Source organism: Helicoverpa zea, chromosome 7 (genome assembly GCF_022581195.2).
Source record: "Helicoverpa zea isolate HzStark_Cry1AcR chromosome 7, ilHelZeax1.1, whole genome shotgun sequence".
Taxonomy (NCBI): domain Eukaryota; kingdom Metazoa; phylum Arthropoda; class Insecta; order Lepidoptera; family Noctuidae; genus Helicoverpa; species Helicoverpa zea.
The window spans coordinates 8,546,783-8,570,237 of NC_061458.1; the positions used below are offsets into that span (position 1 = coordinate 8,546,783).

The 23,455-nt window shown below is 34.9% G+C and overlaps 1 protein-coding gene, 1 long non-coding RNA gene and 1 other non-coding gene across 3 annotated transcripts in view; 2 read left to right on the forward strand and 1 right to left on the reverse strand.

Annotated features, from left to right (window-relative positions):
- LOC124632008 overlaps positions 1 to 23,455 on the reverse strand; it is an 85,372-nt gene that overhangs the window by 4,375 nt on the left and 57,542 nt on the right. The window lies entirely within an intron of this gene.
- The window catches only part of LOC124632004 (sushi, von Willebrand factor type A, EGF and pentraxin domain-containing protein 1), a 73,797-nt gene continuing 67,423 nt past the window's right edge, over positions 17,082 to 23,455 (forward strand). Inside the window, exon 1 of the mRNA XM_047166658.1 lies at positions 17,082 to 17,218. The gene's annotated coding sequence lies outside the window, so the exon portion shown is untranslated. The remainder of the gene's footprint in view (positions 17,219 to 23,455) is intronic.
- Trnar-acg lies at positions 22,078 to 22,150 on the forward strand. The gene has a single exon. It is a non-coding gene; the product is annotated as a tRNA-Arg (tRNA).

The following is a 23,455-nucleotide window of genomic DNA, read 5'->3' on the forward strand; positions in this document are numbered from 1 at the left end:
GAAGTAGTCTACAAAATACATCTAATATTAAAGCGCCTGTAAAATAACTTTGAGCAATAAACCAGTGGACGTCCTTGCTATAAGTAATTTTTAAGTACGGCCACACATTTCAACTTTCGTTTAGACACTAAAACCCTTTTACATAAAATGTAGAATGGAATCTTCTTCACACATAAAATTAAAGTATAACGGAGCAAAGTTGAATCGCGTTGGTGCCACCCTCATTACGCTGTCTCGTAATTTCTACTCGCTAATACAGCATAACCCGGAGAAATCACCTGTTATGGCGCACAAAAGGAATTTATTTAGACAACTATAAATTCAGCTTAATGTAGACGTGATGTAGTAAAATAAATCGTCGGTGTATTCTATAACAAGAGGGGTGGTTTCGTCTAAATTACATTTGATGAGGATGAGCTATGCCAGTGAAGGGTTAAATGTGGTTGGTGTTGTTTCATTCGAAAACGTGATGATGAACAGTTGTAAACAAATAGCAAAGTTCAGTCGCAATAAACTCGATAGTTTTGATACCTATCCAGATATATTCATACTTTTTCTGTATCTAGGTTTATAGTTCCAATGCAAAAAAAGATAGTATACAAAAATGCCGTATACCTACAAAAAAGTAATAGGTATGTTTCATCCAAAGTCCGGAATCCACGTAAATACCAAACAAACTTTACGGTTTGCCCGCAGTCTTTCTTTATGACAAGTTATTGCATAGCACAGTGGACTTCACCCACCTCTTAAAAGAACTCAGGTGTGAGGCTACATGGTGCACCTACAAATTGGACTATCAAAACTTTATGAACAATGTAATCTGCATCGTAGATACTCCGTACGTCGGAATATACTTTACCAGCTCCTGGTATAAATATTCATAGTCTTGAATTCTGGACTGCTCACCTCACGTTCCAACTTGGAATATGAAATGGGATTGGATTGTGGTGAGCACATATATTTGCCATTTTATGTACATTAAGTTCAATTGTGAATATTGTGAAGTGATGCTATGACCTCTTAGTATGTAGTTAGTATTTATGTTAATGATGCAACGGATGCAAGTTTAAGTTTATGTTGACATGTTCTTCTACGTACTTCTTCACATTGCGTGTGTGGTTTTCACATAATATATTTGTGTGTTATGTAAGTTTAAGTTCATCAGAATACAATACAGAACATAACATACCTACTGTATTAAAGAATTGGAATAAAACTAGCTGATATTTTTAACCCATCTACTTTTAATATAAAACCAATATTTTGATTGATGTTTGGTTTCTCGAATCCCTCATTCAACCATGTAAGACAAGCGTTGGCAAATCAGTAATTTCGAAAAGGATTTATGAATAAATCAAATATGTAATACTGTTATTTCAACCGACATGCTTAAAGTGATTGATGTGAATTCAAATAAAATTAGCGATGAAAGCATTTTACGAACACGAATCAGTCTGTGTGAAGTCTAGCGGGTGATTATACCTATATTTGTTTATTTGGGGGTGTAATTTTATTGGAATAAAATCAGAATATAAGGTACAAGTTATGTATCTGTCTTTGTAGATGAATTCAATATTACAAATTGGAGTGCCTACTTAGGTACCAAAGGTTTTTATATGACTTTGAGGAAAGTCGCAAAGATCTGAGTGAGCTATAACGAGTAATGTTTTGATCAATATTATTCATTTATCATAATGTGATAGGTACTAACGACATTCATTATTTTACACTAGTTTGCTGTACGATCTACAACTTTTTGATGTTACTCTACATCATCAAGTTATATGCCGAAAAAAGTAGATATCTAAATACGAATTGCATACAATCCTAATCTACTCACTATTAAGCCCAAAAAATTTAAAAGCAACTTGCAAAAGACTCTGTAGACCATCATACTCCTGCAGTCATATTCGAACGAAAAATCTAAAAGTAAAACACGAGCCAAGTCCAAAAAAAATGGGCAAAAAACCTATCCGCTGCGTTGCGTTGATTACGGCACGCTCTGGTGAGCATGCAGACTGTCTGACGTGATTATTTCCGTCCTTTGGCAGAGCCTACCTTGCAATCCCCAGTTTTACTGCTACAAAATACTTTCAGGCCTCAGGCCCAATTCTGTTTCGAGGACGAAATAGAATACCAATGACGTTTTGACGTGAGCATCAGTTTTTCCGCAAGTTTTTTTTTTTAATGGTATTGCTGAGTTTTTTCTAGACTAGTTTTTTAAACTCCCTTTTGAGTTTAGTTAGTTTAATTACAGCCTTTTTTTCGTCCCACTTCTGGGCACAGGCTTCTTTTCACATGGAGGTTGGTGATTTCAGACTATTCCAGGCTTCTTAGAGATTTTTCCTTCACCTTTTTATCAGCCATTGGTGTCTAAATTTTCTTAGAAAGTTCATACAAACCCCAATCATACAAGAGAGGTTGGTGCTTTTATCCACTAGACCACGACGACTTTTGAGTTTAATATACATTTTATTTGTTTAAATTAAATATCAAGTGAATAATTAGCCCATAAAAACAATTAATGATAACATAGGACTACTGGAATTTCACAGTATTTTTATAGAATGCCCGAGAATATTACGTGCTAAAAGTATTTTCTGTAAATACGGCACTATATAATTAAATTCCACAGTACTCTATGGAAATGTATGAACACTATAGAAACTCTTTTAAAGCCTTATCCGATTTATTTATCCCTTTTATGTTTTAAGCTAATTTTGATTTTCTGGTAAATAATTAAATAGCTTATAACGAAGGTGTTTTTTACATTTTTTAAACGAAATAATTATGATTAAATGTATAAAACTTTTACTCAAATTCTCATTTTTAGGATCGACTGGATTAAACACATCAGTTCAAGTTAGTCAAAATTTGTTTCCTAACTGAACCCCGTATGAAAGCGTAATCTAGCAGAATGTGCAAGTTAGACAGAAAGCAAACAAACTGGGTTGCATTGTTGTGAGTAAACATGAATAGGTACAACTTATGTAAAACGTATGCTTAGTTGTTTGTCTGGACAGAACTAATCTCGAAGAATGGTGGTGTTAGAAATTGTTTAATTCCTCACTGAATATTGCACTGTTGTTTTTGGGTATGCAGGCTTGTTTCCAATGGCAAAGTCTTTTACTTGCTTATTATTATTTTTTAAACCAGCCTATACCTACATGAGCATTAAAAGCTGTAAAAATCAACAGGATAAATCTGAACCATATTTTTCATAAAGGTATGTAAAAACATCCAAATATAAGGTATTTTTTGGATTAATATAAAATGGACAAAAAAATAATCTTTTAGTCTTTCCTCTGTGCAGGCATCCAAACATGGTAAAGATATTTTCGGAATTTTCATAAAAATACAACAACATACACAAAAATGCACTGTAAGCTCCTACGATAAAGGAAAAAATCATACTACAAAAAATGTTTTAAAATGTAATAAGTATCTACATAATAAAATTCGCTGAAAACTGTTAACACTGTGTCACCGACTAAAAAGTTATATACTTTCTATGTGGTCCATTTACTCATTTTCTTTAAATGTAAATAAAAATAAACATATTTAAGTACTTCCTTCTATGAACAGATCTACACTTAACATCAAATATAATCATATAAGAAGGTATCGCAGCAGTCAAGAAAAAAATATTATCGATTTGCCACACCAAGACAAATAGCACCTTTCAAAATACCTAATATGTATGTGCCATCGCAATACAGTCGCTCAGTGTGTTATCAGCCTAACGCACCGCTTCAGGCGTCACTTGTACGAATATAAACACGAACCAAAATAAATCCACTGAGTAGTTAAGCTTATCACACACGAGCAGACTATGAAAATAGTGGAGATATCAAGGCTATAAACTGCGAGTTTTTCTTTTTACGACGGCAACCGTAAAGTTAAGCTGTCTTCTATAGTTATTATAAGTTCGCATGTTTGATGTTTGGTTACATGTAAATAGAAAATGAACTGAAAACAATTTGCAATAAATAATTGAAGCAGCTTTGTAAATTTATAAGATCAAAGATAAATTATTAATTTGAACTGTTATGTGGTTGCAATCATTTATGTTTATTTTCAAATAGGTAAATACCCTGTTAGACTGAAATCCAACCAAAATAATTGAGAAAAGGCTAGGCAGATGATTATGTAAGTGCCCTGTATATTTTTCAACATACCTGGAAAAATGTTTTTTTATCTATAATTTTAAAAACCGTTTCGAACAGACTCCTAATCCTTTCTTAATTACACATAACAAATCACAAAGTCTCATAAACCATAACAATTTAATAAGGATGACATAAAATGCAAATAAAATTAAAGATGTCGCCGACCGTTGTAGCAATTAAGTTCCAGCTAAATTAGCTCGGCGTGTAATTTGGACCGGTCTGTCACGTCTGGCGCGAAACTTTCAAATTTTATGAAAAATTCTTGATTGCTACCTACGACTGAGGAACTACTTTCAAAGGACGATGGGCGTTTTGGTACCCTGTCCAACAGTGTTGATTTTAGTACCATTGCGTAGGTCTTGGCAAGGCAAAAAATATTTACTATGACGACTAGTCCCAAATCCTTGTCCATTTCGCGTGACATCGACTAATAGAATGTGTAATGTTCATAGATCATCAACATAGATGTAGTTCTTAAATCCAACTGTATTGAATAAAAACTGGTAAAGTAACAAAAAAACAGGAATTTGGCTTTCTTAAAATGTTTGCCTGCCGACTGCTTAAAAAAAAAAAGACTGTGCCAAACCTTTGCAGTTCCCGCAGAACTATCTTATGTATTTGATGAAAGTCTTTCAGTATTTACAATCAATTAAGGTTGAAAAGTCAGGAGACGATGTTAACATAGTACATATTACGACTTAATCTTGCTCCTCAAGAGGTGCTGAGATAATTATGAATTTCTTCTTATAAAAAGATGAATAGAAATGTTTTGAACTTTTGTCAAATCAGATGACGATTGTGTTTCCATACGGAATCCGTAGTATGACTCCATAGACTATTACAACCTTTCGATTATATTAGAGTGTATCTCAAACAATGTAAGATGTCTATTAACTGAGTTTAAAATAATTACACTGACTACATATGCCTCTTAATGAATTTGCATATATGGATGACATACTTGTTTCTATGTCGATTCAATTTTTATCGTTACTCGGATCGGACAGCTAATTGAGGCAAGCCCCATAGTTTTTATTATTCTTCACGTAAATACCTTTCTAATGATATATCATACGTTACTGTTGGAGCGGGTACCAAATCTCATACAAAGTGCCCATTGTCCGCTTCTTTTCCGAAACTGACCTTTGTAGATTTGAAAATTTATATGGTCCAATTTCAGCGTACCTTTCACCACGCAGGAGGCAATTCTTCAGATGGATTCACAACACTTACCAAATCCCGCCATCTGAACTTCAACATCCCGTAGAGCCAATGTCCCGTACATTGCATTTCGCTGCATACTAAAACTACAAAGTCGTATATCCCGAAAACTACAACCAAAATCGTATGTTTTAGTATCACTAACAATTGGCTTAAGGGAGCTAAACCATCTTACTTTATCTAAACGGTTCTAAGCCAACCCAGTACGAGGTTAAGCTGTCAAGAAGGTTTTACAACGTGAACCTCCATATATAATACGGATTTATACTCGAGGAATTGTCCGCTGTTGTGGAGATTTCTAATCTAACTGTCACCGGGATGCTGAGCTTCAGACGTCCTTCTGTCTCAGTGATTAATGCTTAATACCTTTCATATACAGCGCCGAAATATATATACTAGAGTTTAGAATAATACCGCTCACGACAACAATGGGCTGGAGATATATATTGTTCATAATGTCATTTATTTGATTGCTGGTCTAGTCTAGACGTATAGATTGTTTAAGCATTGATATCATATTAGTTGTACAATATTGTAAACATATATATATGTTAATTACATATATATGTAACTAGATACACATCAGTTTTGGAACTACTATATATACTAGTACTATATACTTACTAACAGCCAATTTTATTCATATATCCAGCCTATAAGTTTAATAGATTGAATCGACAGCTGATTAAGCAAAATAAGGGGAAGCGGCCTCCAGTGCATTGATGGTATCAAATCTGATTTCCATAGGGATATTGAAAACCGTCCGACCAAATGGCAAAATTACGAGGTTGAACATCATGTTGTGCAGGTAACATGTAAAGCACCTACGTGAAAACGCTTAGTTACTCTCTGCTGGGAGACTTATGCATTTGAATAAGGGAGAAACAATATCTGTTGAGCTGCTTGTCGATTTCTCCGAAAATATGAAGCATTATATACCATAGACAAACCAGCTCATTATTATTAACTAGCCGTTTTCCCGCGGTTTCACCCGCGTCCCGTGGGAGCTACTGCCCGCACCGAGATAAAATATACCCTATGTTACTCGCAGACCAACCACTAAAGTGTCACCAATTTTATTTAGGTAAAACACACAACTTGCAGACTACGGGCCACTTTGTTAAAGTTTCTAAAACTCACAAAGCGGTTTCAGTTGGAATTGATCCCATGCACAGCAGACGCGCTATGCTACTATCAGACCAACGAGGGAGTCTAACTGATCTAGTCTACAAAACATACATTACAATAGTAACATCTTTCAAGCAATAATAAAGCACATACTCCACCCATAGAACGCACAAAAACCTACAGTTTCAAGCGACACTAAATCACACAGAATAACAAAACCGAGTAAAAAAAACGAACGAGTTTGCTAAACATAATTTACCAGTAAACGGTTCGCAAAGTGAAATGAGAAAAAATAATGGCGATGTATATGCAATTATCCCTTTTTATTGGTCTGGAGTCGTGACGTGTTTAGAAGTAATAACGCCCACGCCATGCAAATAAATCCTTGATAGCTGGGGTTCTTAGCTTTACATTTATGAGCTCATTTGTTGCGTAAGCACTTGAAAAGCGCATTTTTTTAATGATACATGCTCTAGGGTAAGTGAGTGTTGTTATAATTTATGGCTGTAACGTTTTAGCGCGTCTAAGATTTTTCTTTTAGAGAAAATCATTTTGTAAGTGCAAGTTGGCTGAATTTTTTGAGATAAATCACATTGAAGCAATCTAAGAATTATAGAAGAGGTTGAAACATACTAAAAATATATATGATGGAAAAACTTACTAATATAGTATATTATTATACCTAAGGGAAAAGTGTTTTTTTGCGTCGGTATCAACTTTAGGAATCGTAGTTATTAATTATTTCTGTCATTCCTAGAATCGTTTTTACCAAATCTTATTAAAAATGAAATAACTCAAATTCTAAACCTACTAAAACCACGGCATTTGCTCTCTTTACTTATTCATCTCCAGTGTTCATGTCAAAACATCGTGCGGCCTTATCATGAATAAATCGTGTAATTTGTACCCAGGCCCGCTTAGGGCCTCGCTTAGGGCCAAGGGCACGACTTAATTACGGGCTTTAAGAACTCCAGGCTAACATGACGTTTTGCGTGACAAGAACGCTAGACCGTTCTTGAGACAGAATTATCATGACAATGTTAATTCTATGTAATGTTGCCTTTGAATGTCTACGTGTCTTCCATTTAGATTGTTTTATATTTTTTAATCTAGGTTATACATATAAATGTTAAAGAAGATAAAATGAAACATAGACAATCTATTGTTACTTCAATTGATGATACCTTGACGTACTCATATTTTGTTCTGAATAGCAAACCCAGACTACAACTTATACAAATGGAAGCAAAATCATACTCACGTTCGGCTTGGAATCCATTTAGTCAGACAGAATTACAAACAAGCATGTCTATTAACAACAACGGCAGGATCACTAGACCGTTATAGCGGATTAAAACAAAGCAGTAAAGTTCATTCAAATAGTATTACTAAAACGTATTTACCTCGAACAGTCTGTAAAGGCAATAACGCGTTGTATCGCGTGTATCGTCCGCACGGGCGTAAAACTTTTTAATCCGGATAACAGCTGTATGTAGTACCTCCCATAGATTCGCACTCATATTGGTATTGGGAAAAATGTAGAAGAATGTACTTCGCTTTGTCCAAACTATGTTGGGAGCAGTTTCCAATCTGACCAGATGTAGCTGAGTACCAGTGTTTTACATAGAGCGACTGCCGATCTGATCTCCACAACCTCTGGCAACCCGAAACCCCGTTGTAAGACTGGTTGTCAGACTCTCTAGCTTTCGACTGCACGTAACGATTGGCGAAGTTTCAAATGACAGCCAGGACCCACCAGTTTATTGTGCCTTCCCGATCCATCCACGCACTAAATACGCCAAACGTTGCCTAAACTTGTAATCGATCTACTTAATATAAATAATACTAGAAATATGCTGAAAAAAATTTACTTTCTTATTAATTTAACCAGAAGCTTATAACAAGAATATTATATTGTCTAGGTAAACTGTTAAGCGTACATGTTAGTCGATAGTCTATTAGGAAGTTCTCGGAAGCAGTCCGGAGTCTGGATTACGATTTTGTTTTAGCAGCTATTGTTCTAACACCCCATTCTAATTCATAGAGTAAGCTATACTTACCGTGGTCGATCCATAAATAGATGTATGTCATGTAACATATTTGACCGCTTGGTTTTAAAACAGGCAGAGCCTTATATTATTTTCGGTTGCATTTTTACTACTCACAAACATTGTAGACAAAGAAATGTAGGCATTCTGCCTACATGTTCTATTAACATAGGCACGATGTTATGATGTTAGTACTTTCACATAAAACATTCTGTAGTGGTTTCCTAGTTAGGAATACATTCACGTACCATTGGATTGCCCTCCAACATACAGAATACGTCAGGCGGAAAAGTCAACGGACTATCATATCCTTGTTGTAATTCTGTACCAGATGCTAAACAGAATAAAGAAACGCGAACAACGTATAAAACTTATACGAGCCTACAATTCTTTGAAACATGTCACGCTTATACAATCTTAAGAGAGTACGTAGGCATTTTTGTGCGCACTTACAGATTTAAATCATAATAAAAAGTGTTTTTTATTTGTATTATTCAAGTAATCTTTGACTATATCGACCGACTAGTGGGAAAGAAGAGTATTTCATACAATATGTTTCATACAAATAACAATATGGGACTGATACTGTGATAAATAAGCATAAATAGAAGCTTTGTTTAAAACAGGGACATTTTTGCAATTGTTACATTGTCAACAGATACAGAGAATAATTATTATTTTATACAAAATATCGCATTTAAAAACCTTCACAGCTAATAACCTGTAACTGACCAATGTGGTCATTTAGGTTCCTACTTAATAAAGACATTCACTAGAATAAATAACCAGAATGAACCGGATTATGGAATCAATCTCAACATACTTCGTCCACGATTTACATGAAAGGGAACATACCAGTCCCCAAGTTTGTCTCCTTCAAAACTATCCCCATTCTTGAGAACTCCCAAGTCTGGGAACTTAAATTAAGTCGGTTTCTACACACAACATGTGTATTAATTCGTACTGTTAGACATGTATGTATGTGTGTGTAAACGTATGAGCCTGGTGTTTTGATCTATGTAATAGTTAGAAGCACGTCCAAGCATGAGGTTTTGGGTTCACAAGCCATTACCAAAATGGAGCATAACAAGGAGTAAAATTGCTCATCACCTCGGGCGCAGCTGATAGAGTATAAGTAAATTTTCATTTTCAGTTGCCGTCCACTGCTGAACATAGACCTCCCAAAACGCCTACCATCCCAGCCATGATCAGCCCGCATCAATAATAGCAATTTTCACTTTTTTTTTAATTCTCCATAATAACCCGTAAGACTGCTCAATAGATCGTCAATATAAAAGAAGTTCAACTTGCCTTACCGAACCAACAAAATGTGTCATGGTATGCCTCTGCTCGAGTCTTTAGGGAAAACATAATGCGCGGTGTCATGTAATGTATATGTCGGAAGGGAAAAACTCCAACATACACATACCAGTTTATCCTTTGACCCTACAAACTGGTAATTAGGATCACTCCCCAGAGGCCAAACAGAACATTCTCGAATTAAACGATATTAGCACTCGTTTCTTGTTTTTGTTACTTACAATAGTCTTGGGAGCAATTGATCCTGGTCAGTAATAAAATTCTTATAATAGGTTTCTTTTTATCTCGTAAATTGAATCTTAGTGAAGTAGTTATAAGATCCATTAGGTACATGTTATCTAGAATTAATTTAATCTTCAAAATAAATTGTTGCTTTAGGCAGATTATGTTACAAAAATTGTTTTTTTTTGAGCTATGTAAAATATTTATATTAGATTTTTTACTAAACGACAAAAATTTCAATGTCCATAAGTCCATAATAAGACTCTAACAATATAATAATGTACCTACATTTATAACCTTTCAAAGTGGATGGTAGTTTGTAAACGGTGTCATAAGTAAGTTTCTATTGCGGTTAGTCTTCTAAACTTTGTAGTTCTTGTTAACCTGCCTGACGTTCTTTAGTCTCTCCTAGGTGGCTTACCAAACTCTCCATTTCTATTTTCTGTCTGAGTATGCAAATCCAGTATGCAAGTTAATTGTAAAATAGCGATAACCTATGATAATTTACGATGCATTAGTATGATTATCTAACGGAATTATAAAATAATATTACAATAATATAAACAAAATGCATATTATATTATGCATTAAGAGGAAAAAACCATAGTCAATATTTATTTTAAAGTTCAACGTCCGGTGAAAGAATGCAGACTTATTTATTGTAAAGTAAATAATACCGATTATATAAAAAATATATATATTTGGGGGAAAAGAACATTCACTTTCTAACACAATAACTTCTTCTTCTTTTTTTCATTTCAGTCCAAAAATTTTAAATAACAAAAAATCTAGGTCGATCATACAATATGGCAGTTCACAAAAATGTGTGATCAAAACCGTCGAACAAGGAAACACAAAACGTAGTGAAACAATAGAGGACTCGTCCACGTAACGTTTCCTACTATAGTATTATGTGGGGTTCAAGTTACAGCGAGTAGTAAACAGCATAAAATAAATCACATTAATATGGTTTACGAGGAACATACGTGAGTTGACCGGCATCGCCTTCTTCGTGCAAATGTTCCAACTCGGTATGGACAGCAAGGAGTACCAAAACCTGACGGCCCGCCTTCATTAATGAAGAGACACCAAAATAAGAAGAAGAAAGTATGTCATTATATGCCATTAGAGGGTAACTCTACCAAAAAGAAATGATTTTAAAATTAAGAAGAGTGTATTATGCTTAAAATAAGTAATTTTCATTTTTTTTAATGTACAATCTTCACTTCTTTTATCTGACGCTTACACTAGCACCCAACCTCAAAGCACCCACTCGCACTCTCCCACGAAATTAACAGACAATTGTTATGGGTTTTGCAAGTGGCAACAGCTATAATAACTTTTTTAAATACGGAATTACACGCACACTTCGTAATAAAACAGCATCGTAACTACCTAAGTATCCAAATTAATCTAAAATTGCACACTTTCTAAAACCTCCACGCATAATATCGCCATGATTTAAAATTTTAAACACATCGTTTGACGAATCTATATTTTTTACATCGACACGAACTCGCATAATAAAAAGATTAGCAAACTTTATTGACACTAAATCAGATGAAAGTAAGATAAATGGCTACGCTGATGCTCTAACGAGAGAGATGAAAAGTTATATCGACATGTTACGGAAGGTTTATGCAGAATTAAGTGCTGAAGTGCACTGCTTTATGACTTACATAGAAGTAGTTATGTACACTAGTGGATTGCTATTCTTAGAAGACAAATCTTACTAAATAAAGACAGGCTTACGAAAGACCTTGAACAATGTCTCGGATTTGTAAGGATAAAGAACTGTAATAAATTCTTGCCGGTCTTTTAACACAATTATTTTATCCGATTCTTTCTGCTTGTACAACACAAGAATAATAATTCATGTAGTTACTAACGTAATAAGTCTGAAAAAGATAAGAAAGGAGTTATGGCTCTCGAAATGGCACCTGAATTTGTTAACTAAAGTATGAGGGATGGTGCTAACGGTGCAGCAAATTATGAGAAAAGAAATTTCAGCAAAAATGGCTCGGAAATTACGCGTTATGAGTTCTCTACGGAAGGTGACAGTCGCATAAGAATAGTAGATGAAAATTATATTATTAGAGATATTAAAATCTGAAATATTATTCATATCTGTCAAGGGAGTAAGGTGCAGAATAACTTAAGTTTACGTAGAAACTCCAGTACAACTTGCAAGCAATTGGTGCCCAACTACCGCAAGTTAGATAAACTAGTGAATATCAGAATGGACTGTTTACATATTCATGATTCGCCAAGCTACGTACAAATTGTTGTTACTGACTGTTCTACTAAAATAAGCAATGGACTGTTTTTAATAGCTTTGCGTGCTAACAATGCCAAATCGTTTCGGGATAAAAGCCTGTAAACTGATGTTTTGCATACACCATTAAATCGTACCTAGTTATTTGTTATATCTACAATATTCTACGTAAGATTTAGATGTATTTACTGTAAAATAAGTAGAATACAGGGCATGTGGCGTGTACAATAGAGTAGAAACATAAACATTGAATTGAAAATCTAACAACAGCAATTATTACGCAACAAACACCACAATAATTCCCGGAAAATATTCCGCGGACACGTAATTACAAAGTTAGTGCGTTAACCTTACGTAATCGAGATACAAAATTAACTAATTCGATAGTCCCAACGAAGCTGCCGTGACATAATTAGCTAATCAGAAGGTAAAAGTAGTTTTTGGACAATGAAGTCGAACTTTGTGGGTAATTAACAAATTGCGGGGTTAGCAAACTTCCCCTTACTTGTGAAACGGACATCTGTATCCTATATTCGGTCGGCCTCGACGTTTTGAGTGCAGGAAATCCCTGAAGGCAGAACATCTAAAACTGTTCGCTTTAATGTTAGAAACTGGTAGACATGGGGTGCTCCGTCTTTATGTGCGTCGTAGTAGATTCGTTTGACGAAGGAAGTGAAGTGTTATTAAATTTTATTTTAGAAAATTTCAAAGAAACAACTAGGGCTTATTCCAGTTTCATGTCGCTACTTGTCCAATTTCCTGAGATAAATAACAGGTATGATAATAATGTCTTTTAGTAAATGGTGACATCGTAGGTAAAAGAAAAACTGAGAGTCCAAAAATTAATTGCATTACATGCTTCTTCGTCTGATTATCTGTTTGATGTATATAACATACGGTTTGATGTATATAACACGAAAAAAAAAACAGAATATAAGCAACCAAATAAGTTCAGACTCGAAATAAATATCTAACTTCTTTGAACCAGACGAATACAACACAAAAGCAGGAAGCGAGCCCGCATGGACATTTTTCTTTGGCCAGTATTATCCGGACTAAGTGGACGGCTCCAATTTATATAAAAGATGTGACAGCCCCGTGAATTATGGTGATCGGTTCCCGGTTGACGTGATCCCGGGATCCTATACGTTTTTTAGCTATCAAACGCTTGCAGGTGCGTGCAAAATGTTTTTGTCTGGATTAGGTGTTGACTTACTGCCGCAATATGGCCGGCTGGGACAAATTGCTTTTGTTTATTACTCTGATGCGGTTCGTGCTGGTTGGAATTTTTACTATTCAATTCCAGTATCTCCAACAATACTATTATTATTTTTTATACATTTCTAATAGATACTCATTATTCTTAATGCTGAACAGACACAGAGACAACATTAAATGCAGCATTCTCTACATTACGTTGTTTATAGCCAGCTACACTAGCATCACATTAACTACGTACTTTACGAACCCTAACAATCTTTATCTTTAAGTGCCAATTTTTCCCTTTCCCTATTTCGTACAAATGACGTCACCTTTTAAAACTCGTCCCGTGCCTCGGTGGTAGATCTATATCGCACACAAGTTGGATCAACATTCACGGTTGCAACATAAAAAGGGCAACGAACCACGTTTGGTTGGTTATTTGAACCTATCCGGCTGTAATCGGGATTGGGGACCACTATGTAGGTCATCGGGCTTCCACATCCCTATATTCAAGGAAATGAGTGGGTTGGAAAAATTGTGTCGTCACACATCAAATATTATGAAGATACTAGCTTCCGCTAGCGGTTTCATCCACTTCTTATGAACGACTCCCTGGGGCCCGATTCTCCTAATTTTACTTAAGCAACATTCGATTGACGTTCGACTCGATTCGACTGAGATCCGATCCCGACTCGATTACGATTGAAGCGTATGTGGCATTCCGCTATTTTTTCTTTGAACTAAACGTTTTTATCCTTTTCTGTCATTCAATAATGAATCATTTTGTCTGCAAATGATTTACGATTGCAAAATGATTGTACAGCAAACTACCGTATAGACCAAAATTACCAAAATAGCAGACCAATCGCACACCAATCAAATGTCAATCGAATACGATTGGTCTTTTATTAGTAGCAGAATGCCCGATATGGTTATAACTGCTATTGCGATCATATTGCGACTCGATTTCTATTCGATTTTGACATTATTAACTTAGGAGAATCAGGCCCCTGAATAACTAGCCTATACCAATGTTATCTTTATAAAAATGTATTCAGTAGTTTTTCCGTGGTAGAGGAGCTAACATCTATTCTAAACATACAAACGTTTGCAGTTATAATATTAGTAGGATAGAGGTTTCCTTTGATTCATGATTACAGGCAACATTTTCAGCAAAATGTTCTAGCGTTCTCATCCGATAAGGTTTTGTGTTGCGTTGCGAAGGGAACTTTTTTTGTCCTTTATGGATATAACGCTCTTGTTTACATGTAAATTTTACTTATAAAGGCTGTTACAAGACAATGTCTTCAAAATTAAATCAGAAATACTGCTTGAACACCCATTAGAGAATTCATTATTAACTTACTGGTGAAATTAAATAGAATCGTCCCTCGTATAAGATTACTAATTTGATTAATACGCTGAATTTAAATTTCTTTTATAGACATAATTATGAAACTCAGTCTGAAACTAATGAAATCACTTTGTAAGTTTTGATTTACTCTTTGTTCTCAGTACTATTTTTGTTTCTACTTTGAATGAATAAAACCCTTCTAAAATCTAAGTTGATGAAAAAACAAATGAATGAATGGAGTTTTTGAAAGTCACTATACAAAGTTTATTTAAATTACATACTTGTTATAAGTTGCATAGACCAATCCAAGCTCTATTTATTTTTTACTTTGTCCAGCGATTAATCAGCCTATTGGGTAAGCTACTGGCTAACAGCGGTGAGGATAATTCTTTTGAGGAATATTTTAGGATAGTTCTAAGTTTCGTATTTTTAATATAATAATAGTTCGTTAGTTAAAAAAAAATATGTTTAAATTGAAAATTAAATGGAGTCCTTTTATTGCGGTTGTTGTTTGTGTTACTGGGGAGTTCGCCACTTCTTCCCATCAAAAACGCATAGAAATTGGTGAAGGGCGGGCGTTTTGTAAATTTGACCTTCAAAAAGTGCTGATTTTCAACCTACTTTCAATGAATGTTTTATCTTCATTTCTTAGAATCAGAGTGTGACCAATATAACAATAAACTATAATCACCACGCTTAAAACGGTTCATCGTTTGCCCTAATCAGTTCATCCTCAACTAACGGTTCCATGTTTATGGTATCCTTGTAGCATGAGTCGTCGCCCTGGATCGTGACGTCACAGCCGGCGAAAGTACCACATTCTTAACCTATTGTCACACTCGGCCTACTTTGGATGCTTTGGGTAAGTATGTGTATGATCTTTCGTGTTAAGTTAGGCTTAAGTTTTGTCACTTGATGATAGGAATATGAATTTGTGGTAGAGCCACCTGGTATTTCTTTAAATGAAGGTTTATATCCACGTCCAATAATTGCCTTATAATAAAAGTATAAATAAAGTATGTAGTTGTTGACATAACTTATTTAAGAGAGGTCAAAGAATATCATAGGATTTTTTTAGGAAATAGTAAACCAATTACATAGTATGCAACTACTGAAAAACAATACAATTTTGAACTTCAAAAGGTTATATTATAAGTGAAAGAAAATAGAAGCCCCAAGTAATTGCTAGTTATTCAATAAACTAACAAAGCAATAGTTTGTTGAAATGAAATTCAACAATATTTTGTGTATAGAACGTTCATTTGTTTTGACATTGACCCTCTGACTTTAACATTTATTCGTGAAGCCATTTTGTAATAGTAATATAATATTCATGACTCATTAAGTTGATTATCTGGTATCGAAATACTAGGATGTCTAGATTCATTGGAGATTTTGCAACGACTATAAAATTCTGCTAGAACTTGGCAGATAATATTAGTCATAGTATTTTTTTATTACATTTTTAGTATGTTTTAGTATATAGTAAAATATTGTAGTGTTGGCCATGTTGCCGTGTATGAGTGTGCCGTTGTCTTTTGCGTTAAGTTGAATATTAAATATGTAACCCACAAGTGCTTTGGTAGTGGTAGTGTGTACGAATGGTAGAGTCGCTAGAATGTAATAGTGGAACGGGGAAGCGTTGCGGTTCAGAACAAATGTACTGAGCGAAGTGTTGATAAATACATATTTTTAATAATTTCTGTAATCATATTTACTGGTGTACTAATGGTTTAAAATGAATTTCAATATAAAGTAGTTATAAATAGAAATAAAGTAATGGTAAGTAAATAATTAAATTGTGTCCAAAAATAGTTTACTTGAGTTTACTCAGTACAGAATAGGTCATTAACTTGACATGTAAATAGTTAAAAAACACCGTTATTTACAAGAATGAGACATAGTGTGTCAAATAAGGTATCGACGTATCGACACCTTAAATGAAACTAACATGAAAAGTAAATACACACACGTGTTTCAACATTTTCTTTAGCCTGAAACACGTCGATGTCCAAGTGACACGCACACAGACACAGCTCGTAGCGGTGTGTAAGTAACCGTAGTCTCATTCTTACCTGCGCACGCGCGCGCGTCGTCTCGAAGAAAGCCTCAGTGCTGACTTGGCGGCCGTCGCGACCGCACCGGCCTGCCGACATGTGGCAAACCTTGTGACTCAAGTGTTGTGAATTGTGTACAAGCACAGTGGCCGTGCGTTAACCCCAACCCCTGATAGTGCTTAACCGGATTTTTAGTTGGAACGCCCCGCGGCGTGCAAAAGGTGGGTGCAGCCTAATTCTGTATTATCTAGATGTATCAGTGCTGGTCGAGTGTTAATTTAAGGTAATGTGAAAGTTGTGACGATCGATCGTCGAGTTCGAGGAGTCAGCGATGTTGACACACTTTTGGTTCAGGTGTGGTTGGTGGCAGGTGGGCGCGCCGGCTGTGTGTCAGTAATACGTGTCCGACCAAAATTCCGATCTCGAGAGACCGCTTTCGGCTGAGCAACTTTCTTCCGCGGGAGGTTTTTGACTCTAGCGCTCTATGAGGCTGTTAAAACGTCACTAATGAATACAAATGTTGACAAAGCGGTGAGGTAACAGTCGAAATGCTCGTGATATTGAAAGCTCGAGATTATGCGAGCAACGGAAGACATCAACGCGCTACGTTGTGTCTTACATCGAAGCTCTGTGCATTGTTACAGCACTGCGTTATCTTAACTGTTATCTGGAATGGGATAGTCGTGAGATTTATCTTAATCTTCATCATTGCATTCACCTGTTTCTGCTTTAACATTTAATTTTGCTAGTTTGTTTTACATAATATTTAAATCTGAAAATGAGGAAAATTAAAATCCAAATGATTATTTCCTTCAAGTTAAAATTTAATTTCGTACTTAAGCATCTCTACCATCTTAACTCAGATACAAAATAAATAATCTCCAAAAAACGAACACTAACAAAAACTCTTTAATACCTATTCAAGCTGAAGTAAGCAAATATACAATCTAATACAAAGCAACATCAACTGAACGAACACAAATGAGGTATTTAATGGAAAATCAGAATTATTACAGTATAAACATGAGGCGGAGGTAAACGGGGACAGAGCTGAGTATACCTAGTGACGAGGTTGAACCGGTCTCCCCTCCCCTCCTCACCCCGCACGTCGCACCCCTCGCACCTCCTCACTCGACGCGCGGCAACTCGCGATGCGCCTGAGTGCATCCCTCGCATCTCTATTTTCATAAATTATCATAAACAACTTACACGATATGCAATATTATTAATTGCTCGTAGATAAATACAGTCAAAAACACTGGTACTCAGCTGAATCCGGTTAGACTGGAAGCAAACCCCAACATACTTGTGAAAAAGCTCGGAGGATGTTGAGATAAATACAGTCAAAATCTGTTATAACGACGTAGAAGGGACTACTTATATTTAGTCGTAAAAACCGATAGTTGTAATAACCAGTGACAGGTATACATCAAGCATTCAGCAAATTGATTTTGGTTAATTTAACCTGTATGTCATTGTAAACGATGTCGCCATAAACGATTATGATTGTATTGTAATAAAAAGTTTCCTGTAAAAAGAACCTTTTGAATATGCGACATAACTTGGCAAAGCTTCAGTTACCAATAATAACTTAATCAAAGAAGACAGCTATACAATCATAAATAAACCACGCTTATGATCCTGCACTTAGTGCCAAAGCGGCAAACGGTGCCAAACCTGCTCACATTTGGCACAACCAAATAAGATGATGTTCGAATGAATCTCCTATAACAACCTGACAATTCAAACAGACTTATCAGTAAAGTCCTTTCTAAGAAACCATTTAGAAAATTAACAAAATCCTCACCTCTCAAAATTGTACTGAGATAAGCTGCTAACGCTCTAGAGCTGCCTAATTACTGTGATTATATTTATCTGTACAGCAATGCTTCATTCCAAGAGACTTAACGAATACAAACTTATTCTAACTATGCTCAGGTTGCTTCATATTTGAAATCACTACTTCTCAATTAAACATAATCAACAAGTTAAAAATGTCACAAAAATTACTATTCCACATCGCAAGCTCCTTCATTTTCATTCCTCAGAGACTTTTTATTATGTGAAACGGAATTAATTATAATAAAAATATTCAATTCCATATCAATCATACTACTAAATTAGGTTTGTGGTGCCGATAGGGTGCTACGGCGCTCTGATGAATAAATCATTTTCTCGGAGAAATTCGTATGACTCGACCCGAAGGTTATTCTCAAAATATCGCCTTGTGCATAGAAATGTTATTCCTTATGGCATGAATCGAAAGCTCCACATGAATATATACAAATACGTAATGAATAATATTGTAATGAAGAAGAATGATGTAATCAACACTGGTGAGGAGACTAAGAGTAATTCTATATTTTCCTATAGAGTTAGGAATTTATAAAAGAACTCGTTAACAACTCCACGTGACGCCAAAACAATGCTACAAATCATCGATAGAATCGCATTCAGAAATAAATCGAACAGAGCAAAAAACATGTCAAACCTTCCTAGAAGCAGAAAGAAAAATGACAATAAGCAGGAACTAGACGAAACCAGAAATGCCTCATAATAACGCATTACAAGATGAACTAAAATCCCACGTTAGTAAAAACCTGCACATATTTCATGTTGTGCTATAATTACGGACAAAGAGTACATTATAAACGACTGGCAAAAAAAGAAGTCGCATTGGTGAGGGCAAAGTAAAGCTTTTATTTAATTATTTCTTAAGATTCCAAAAAGAATGAATCGTGCTCTCCAAATTCAATTTTTGAGATTCAGGATCTGATATCATTGTTGAATCATTTGAATAGTCATCATTCAAACAAAATAATTAAACGTCATCGATATCAATAACTGGTTGTGGCGCAAAATTGGGAGAGGCCTTTGTCCAGTCACGAGTTAGCTAGGGCTGATATAACATTATTAATCATAGTAGTGATTTCAGCAATAACTTTCATTTTAACTCTCAAACAAGACACTTTTCCCGATTTCTATGAAATTAAAAATAATAGTTTTATAAAGTTCATGATCTGCAATAAATTCCTCACGAATTTCCATCACTTTCACCGATAAGATAAATTGCTTGCACCTACCATTGGAGACCATTTAAATACCATATGAATGAAATCCATTGGCGCATGCGGACTTGCCCATAACCCATTACCATGGTGCTTCAATGAAATTGAGGCAATTATATGATTCATGATTCACATATGAGTATGATGCTCTGATTGACTAAACACCCATAGCCGTAATTATGCTACCAGAATCGTGTACAAGGTGAAAGTGTTACATGCGTCCAAAGACTTTAATTTTTACTATCCACGCTACGAATCGACCCGCATGGAAAGTGGAGTACCTGCATTTGCACCAAACAAAACTATGACTGTTGCAAAAACTGCACAAAGTAAAACTGTATCTAATTGTCACAAAAACTCCGCTGAAAGAGATAAAGTCAAATCGTTGAATTCTTCGTATCTTCGTATCTTTTTGGAGTTTCTTTGGTTTGAATGTACCAAAGCGCAGTAAAGGAATTCGTTAATAATTATATTTATAACAACCGGTTGAACGTTTGGTTACTGACGTCAGTTCTAAGTTTAGAGTTTAAGTTTTTGCTGTCAAATGAACTTGATCTTTTTTGTAACAGGAGAATCTAATATTGACCTTACGAGCAAGTTACTAATTTTTTGGTCCTATTTTGTTGCGAGTTAAGTAATGATAGCCTATGTTAACCTCTAGCTTGAGTCTTATACCTAGGCATTTAAGTTCACCATCTATACAAGTAAATACTGATCACTATTCCATACTTGTTTCTTTGCACACCTCAGTTTGCTCAGAAGAAATTCTCGCTAATAAGCAAATATTGGTTTTCGAACTCTCGAAATTTTCTAAGGTCCGTCAGACCTTCAAATTACTCAAGTTATATAACGTGAGTAGGTAATACCGCAAAGTGATCCGTCTAGAGTTGCGAGTACGTCGAACGGTTACCAGTCCGTTAGAGCTAAGGGGGTCATGCACGTCGCGTGCGCAACTTTCAACACACCCGACATTAGTTAGTATTCGACCTGGAATACGCGAATATTTTCTTATAATAGGAAACGTGCTGTTACAATTTGTTCTAATGAAATCATTAGGCAAAATACTTTTACTTGGATATGGATTCATTTTAGAAAGACAGCGTTAATAAAGTTGTGTTAAATTATAGAAACTACCATGCCGATTCGGAAAAATACAGACGCCATTCCTAGCATAAACTACCTCAAGAGAGAAGATATAATTATCCAGTAACTGCAAAAAATTGAAGATATAACGGAGAAATCAGTCTAATAAAATGATAAGTGTATGTTATAACTAACAATATTACGACAATTAAGTAATAAAAACGTCGAATATGTAAGATGATATCCGAGGGACACATTTTTGGAAAGTTTTCAGTGGAAGTGAAAGTTCGGAAATGGCATTATGCAAAATAGATGTCGACTATAACTCGATTATTACGGCAGTTATTTATTTAAAGGGATTTACATATTATGCTGTGAATTAAACAGAAAATAATTCATCAATACATGGAAAGAATGAATGATTCAAGGTAGAGTAATATTTAGGAATTGTAGAATTAAATATTTGAAATTCTAGGTCATAGGATAGAGCAATTTCCAAAAATTTAAATTTAATTTGTGTTTTAGAAGGAAACAAAATGGAATGAATTTTCCGGGCATACCTTTAGGTAGATCCCCTCAGAAGTTATGCTTCCCTGGAAATATCTGATATTCATATATAACATTTGACGAAAAACGATTTCTATAACTTATATTTTTTTACTGTAGTAAAAATATATTTAAATTAAAGTTATCCCTATTTACAAGTTTTATTTATTAGAGTGTGGAAAAGTAAATCATTCATTGCTGAAACAGTATTCAGTATGTCGTGCGATGGTCGTGCGTGACACGAAGTGGAATAAAACCTTGACGAAATTGATTTTCGAATTGAAATTACCTTCAAGACTCAAATTCGGCTATTTGGTAGCTTTTTACACGCCATAGTACAAGTCAATGTTATGTATACCTAAATTTGGTAAAAAAGAGTACGAGGTCCTGTGGCGCAACGGATAACGCGTCTGACTACGGATCAGAAGATTCCAGGTTCGAATCCTGGCAGGATCGAAGCTTTTTGACTATTTTTATCATTTTTTTCTTCATTGCATCATTATTTTTGTACAATAATATTTTTTTTAAAGCCCTATTCCGTACTTGATCACATAATTTTGCCACAAAAGAACTACATTAATTATATGTACATACCTACCTAACTTTATCATATACGATTAACGTAATCGTCGTTAATCGTATTAATGATTATTTTCTTTTAATTGCCTTCTAGAAACTGGTGTCATTATTAAAATGCCAGCAAAAGGTCGAATCATCCATTCAGTACTAACAAAAGCAGTAAAAGTTTATAAGAACAAAAACTCTGGGCTCCAATTTTGGACCGAAGCCAGCTTATAATTAATTACAATTTGCGACATCTGCAGGTTACTAATTTATTGCAAAAAAGTTTTAAAAAGATAAAAGAAATATACTGTTACTTAATGCATGAATTTCTCTCTGAAGATAAAGGAATATTTTCATAATATAATTAATGCAAAATGAAAGTGGAACTATAGACATTCTGCATTTGTAAATAATATGACGAAGCATTAAGTATTTTACTAACAAGTAAATATTAACGCTGTGTAAATATATTTACAAAATTGCTAACAGCTCAAAATATTGTGCAAACCAGTGCCGAAATAACCTCCTTTTCGAATGCTGTAACTAAAATTAATTTCCTAGACAAGCTAAGTGCACTGGACCATTCTAATGAACTTAATTCTCAAAAGCATTTCGAGACATCTCTGCTAAATGAAAATATTTTGCCAACTAATCAATGAAAAGTTTATTTAAATACTAAAGATGCTAAAATATTACTTACACTTTTATCGAAATACGAGTACCAAAGTTCAAGTTTGATGTTGCAAAACAAACTGTGAGAACGTCAAATAGTAAGAAATTACAACAAAATAAATATCATATTGCTGGATACTCGAACAAAAACCATCGTTATGTAATCCCATGAATGCAAAATCAATTGTAACGTGAATCAAACGTTTCAGCATTCTTTGACATATTTTCATCCCTAGACACACAGACCTAGTGTGTTTTCTTCATAGAGAAGAAAAGACTAGCGGAGGTGCCATAACCGAAAATCTCTTAAGAATGTAGCTCGTCAAAATGCGGGTGTGCGGGGGACGAGGAAAGTTACTGTCATCGCCCTTATACGCTTTCTTTGGACCCTCATTTTCTGTAATACCAAAAATCGTTGACAGATGTCTCAAAAAACCCGAACGCCTCATTAGTTCACTTGTAACTGATAGTTTTGGTCATCCCACTGTACGATTTGACCTAAAAGTAGGCTTCTGACTAGGGCTG